Raw genomic sequence first — 5,300 nt, 5'->3', positions numbered from 1 at the left:
GATGGGGAAACAATGTAAACAGTGACAGACTTTATTTTCTTGGGCTCCAAAATCACTACAGATGGTGACTGCAGGCATGAAATTAAAAGATGCTTGCTCCTTGGAAGAAAAACTATGACCAACCTAGACAGCATATTAAAAAGCAGAGACATTATTTTGCCAACAAAGGTCTATTTAGTCAAAGCTATGGTATTCCAAGTAGTCATGTATGGATGTGAGAGTTGGACCATAAAACTGAGCATTGAAGAATTGATGCTTTTGAACTGTGGTATTGGAGGAGACTCTTGAGAGTCCCTTGGACTGCAAGGAGATCCAACTAGTCAATCCGAAAGGAAATCAGTCCCGAATATTCATTGGAAGGACTGATGTGAAAGCTGAAACTCCAATACTTTGGCCACCTGATGTAAAGAACTGACTCATTGGAAAAGACCCAGATGCTGGGAAAGATTGAAGGCAGAAGGAGTAGGAGATGACACAGGATAAGATGGTTGGATGGTACCACCGACTAGATGGACATGAGTTTGAGCATGCTCTAGGAGTTGGTGATGGACAGAGAAGCCTGGCGTGCTGCAGTCCATGGGGTTGCAAAGAGTCAGACATGACTGAGACTGAACTGGGACTCAGTGTCTCCTGTCAATACTAAGAATAATTTTTCAGAGTCATGGCATACCGCAGATGACACTAGATACTTATGTGTGCTCAGTTAATTCCAGGGGCTTGAATACGTAGGTCAGTGAACACACTGAAACATTTTTGGTTCTAAAAATAATCATGGAATCTTTCATTTGCATGTGGTGTTATAAACTGGAAAATTTAAGTTCACATTCCTAAAAGAGTTTATAATCTAGCTGGGAAAACAAAACACAAATACTAAAAAATTAAATACTGAACTGTATAGAGTTGATTTTATAGGCTTTAAGATATTAGGAGGAAAATCTATATTATCTGAAGTAAGCTTTATGTAGGAGACAAAAGTTGCTGGGTAGACAGGGGTGGGGAGAGACATTCTTACAAATGATGAAAAAATAGTGTGGGCAATGGCAAAGGACTGGGAATAAGAGCAGCATGTATGAAAGGAAGTGAGCTGTTAAAAAACCTGGTGGGGAAGGCTGGGAAATAAAGTATCATACTATCATACTATCAGATAATCAATGGCCTGGAAAGCCAAACAGGAGAATTTGTAACCAAGGCCAAAGATAACAGGAAGCCACTGTAGATTTTTGAGCAAATGACAACTCTAGATACAGTTTTATGATTAGCCTGGCAGTGATGTGCAAGGTGGATGTCAGAGAAGATTAAGTGAAAGGGACCAGCTTGAGCCAAGTGGAGTCATTCAAGTTAGGAGGACCATGTCAGAGATTTGAGAAAACAACAAAAGAGAAAGGATCAGTTAATCATTTGAGGGAAGAAATAAGGAGACTTGAAAGTGAAAGTTGCTCAGTTGTGTCTCTGTGCGACCCCATGGACTATACACTCCATGGAATTTCTCAGGCCAGAATACTGAAGTCGGTAGCTGTTCCCTTCTCCAGGGTATCTTCCCAATCCTGGGATTGAGCCCAGGTTGATCCCACTGCAGGCAGATTCTTTACCAGCTGAACCACCAGGGAAGACCAAGAATACTGGAGTGGGTAGCCTGTCCCTTCTCCAGCAGATCTTCCTGGCCCAGGAATCAAACCATGGTCTCCCACATTGCAGGCAGATTCTTTACCAACTGAGCTACCAGGGAAGCCCAAGGGGGCTTGAATATCCCACTTCCCACTGTTCTCCATACCCCCAATGGCAGATTTCAGAAATGGGGACAACAAGTGGAGAACAGAGGTGTGCACCTACCCAGTTCTTTCCTATGTAGATGTTCAGCCACTCAGCCTCTTTGGATGCCATCTCTATAATTAACTGAACTTTCCCTAAGAATGGATTGAGTATGGCATGGTGTTTAGTTGGATGAGGATTAGAACATCAGTACTTTTTTTTCCTTTTCTGAAAACAGAGTGAAAAATTTTTAAAGTTAAAATTGAGAAAGTAGAAACAATGGTGACAAAATTAAGGAAAAAGAATTTTCCAGAAAGGAAAGGAAAGTAATGGGGAGTCAGAAAGGAAATATAATTGAAAAAGAATAGAAAGAGGGACAAAAACAGACTGCCAGATCCTAAGGGTTTGCATTGCCTGAGCTAAGATTCGGTTCCTATATCCGATCTTCCTATGGAATGGTAGAATTCTAGAATTTAGAAAATGGCTCTCTTCTTTTTAAAAAATTTATTAATTTTTAATTAAAGGATAATTGCTTTACACTATTGTGCTGGTTTCTACCAAACATCAACATGAATCAGCCATAGGTTTACCCATGTCACCTCCCACTTGAACATCCCTCCCACCTCCCTTTCCATCCCACCCCTCTATGTTGTTACTGAGCCTTGGTTTGAGTTCTCTGAACCATGCAGCAAATTCCCATTGACTGTGTATTTTACATATGGTAATGTACGTTTCCACACCACCCTTTCTATACATCCCACCCTCTCTCTCCTCCCCCCATCGCCAGCCTTGTCCATAAGTTTGTTCACTATGTCTGTGTCTCCATTGCTGCTCTGCAAAGAGGTACATCAGTACCATCTTTCTAGATTTCACACATATGTGTTAGTAAATTATAGCTGTTTTTCTTCTTTCTGACTTACTTCATTCTGTATAATAGACTCTAGGTTCATCAAAAGTATGGAACTCTTCATGAATTTGTACGTCATTTCTTGCACAGGGGCCATGCTAATCTTCTCTGTATCCTTTCAATTTTAGCATATGTGTGGTTGAAGCAAGCACCCCCCTCATTTTGATTCTTGAGAAGACTGATGTCTAAAGAGGTGAAGTGGCTTGCTCAAAATTGGATGACTAATGAGAACTGCAGATAGGGCAGGTACATAGGTTTATAACTCCTGCTTCCAATGTCTAGTCTAGCTCCACACTTCCTTCCTTAGAAAGATTTTAGAGGTTTATTCCACATGCTGTTAAGGCTTGCCTGCTTTAGACAACTACTTTGAGATCATTCAGTTAGGCTATCTTGGTTCATCTTTCTTCCAGGTGTGAAAGATGCAGTAATATAAAAGCTATAAACAAAAAAGAAAATATAAGAAATTATGTAAGAAAAGGAAATTTAAAGAAATAGAAGAGTGAGAAATAAGCTAAAGGAAAAGCATTACCAAAACAACCTTGAAAAAGAACAAAATTGAAACTCTCAGACTCTTGATTTCAAAACTTATTACAAAACTATAGTAATCAATATACTGTGGTACTGATATAAAGGTAGACATTTAGACTAATGGAATAGATAGAGGGCCCAGAAATAAGTCGTCACACGCATGGCCAAATGATCTTTAACATGGATGTTAAGACCATCCAGTGGAGGAAAGGGCAGTCTCTCTTCAGCAAATGATACTGGGAAACTGGATGAAAAGTGAGGATGTTACTCATTCAGTCATGTCTGACTCTTTGCAACCCCGTGAACTGTAGCCCACCAAGCTCCTCTGTCCATGGGATTCTCCAGGCAAGAATACTGGAGTGGGTTGCCATTCTCTTCTCCAGGGGAATCTTCTCAATCCAGTGATTGAACCCAGGTCTCTGCATTGCAGGCAGTTTCTTTACTATCTGAGCCACCAGGGAAGCCCATATGCAAAAGAATGAAGTTGTACACTTACCTTACACCATACACAAAAATAACTCAAACTTAATAAAAGACCTAGATGCAAAACCTAAACTATAAAGCCTTTTGGAAGAAAACATAGGGGGACATCTTCATGACATTGGATTTAGCAAGAATTTTCTTGGTTATGACACAAAAAGCACAGGCACCAAAAATAAAAGCACAAATTGGACTACAGCAAAATTAAAGACATCTTTGCATCAAAGGACACAATCAACAGAACAAAAAGGCAACCTAGAAAATGGCAAAATATTTGCAAATTATTTAACTAATAAGGTGTTAATATCCAGAATATAGAAAAACCTCCTATAATTTGACAAAAACAATAAAACAATCTGGTTAGAAAATGGGCAAAGGACTGGTATAGATATTTCTGCAATGAAGATATACAAATGGCCAATAAGCACATGAAAAAATATTCATGACTAATCATTAAGGAAATGTAAATCAAAGCCACCATGGGATACTACCTCACACTCAGTAGGATGGCTATTACATAAAACAAACCAACCAGAAGGTAGGAAGTGCTGGTGAGAATGTGGAGACATTGGAACACTTGTGTATTGCTAGTAGAATTGTAAAATTGTATAGCTGCTTTGGGAAACAGTATGGTGGTTCCTCAAAAAATTAAAAATTGAATTGTCATTAGTCAGTTCAGTTCAGTTCAGTCGCTCAGTCGTGTCCGACCCTTTGTAATCCCATGAATCACAGCACGCCAGGCCTCCCTGTCCATCACCAACTCCCGGAGTTTACTCAAACTCATGTCTGTCGAGTCGGTGATGCCATTCAGCCATCTCATCCTCTGTCATCCCCTTCTCCTCCTGCCCCCAATCCCTCCCAGCATCAGGGTCTTTACCAATGAGTCAACTTTTCGCATGAAGTGGCCAAAGTATTAGAGTTTCAGCTTCAGCATCAGTCCTTCCAGTGAACACCCAGGACTGATCTCCTTTAGGAGACTGGTTGGATCTCCTTGCAGTCCAAGGGACTCTCAAGAGTCTTCTCCAACACCATAGTTCAAAAGCATCAATTTTTCGGTGCTCAGCTTTCTTCACAGTCCAACTCTCACATCCATACATGACCACCGGAAAAACCACAGCCTTGACCAGACGGACCTTTGTTGGTAACTCAGTAATTTCACTTCTGGGTATATATGCAAAGGAATTAGAGAGCCAGATCTCAAAGCGGTACCTGTGTACTTGTGTTTATGGCAGCACTATTCACAATAGCCAAGAGGTAGAAGCACTCCAGGTACTTATGGGCAGATAAATGGATAAAAGGAATGTGGTAGGTATTTACAATAGAATACGATTTATCATTAAAAAGCAAAGCAATTTTGGCATAGGCTCCAACACAGATGAGCATTAAGGACATTATGCTGTGATAGAAGCCAATTACAAAATAACAAACACTGCATACGCGCAATTGCACAAAGTGTTAGAGTGGTTAGACTCATAGAAAGAGAACATAGAACAGTGGCTGCCAGAAGCTGCAGGCGAGGGAAAACGGGAAGCTGTTACTTAATGGGTATGGCACTTCCGTTTTGCAAGATAAAATATTCTGAAAATTGGCTGTACAACGTGAATATACTTACCACTACTGAACTGTACATTTGGAA

The 5,300-nt window shown here is 40.3% G+C and overlaps 1 non-coding gene across 1 annotated transcript; it reads right to left on the bottom strand.

Moving 5' to 3' along the window:
• Positions 1-2,700: 2,700 nt before the first annotated feature.
• LOC122684034 lies at positions 2,701-2,806 on the bottom strand. The gene has a single exon (XR_006337929.1). It is a non-coding gene; the product is annotated as a U6 spliceosomal RNA (small nuclear RNA).
• Between the last annotated feature and the right edge of the window lie 2,494 nt (positions 2,807-5,300).

Source organism: Cervus elaphus, chromosome 25 (genome assembly GCF_910594005.1).
Source record: "Cervus elaphus chromosome 25, mCerEla1.1, whole genome shotgun sequence".
NCBI lineage: Eukaryota > Metazoa > Chordata > Mammalia > Artiodactyla > Cervidae > Cervus > Cervus elaphus.
The sequence above is the reverse complement of the archived record's forward strand: the minus strand, read 5'-3'. Positions and strand labels throughout refer to the sequence as shown.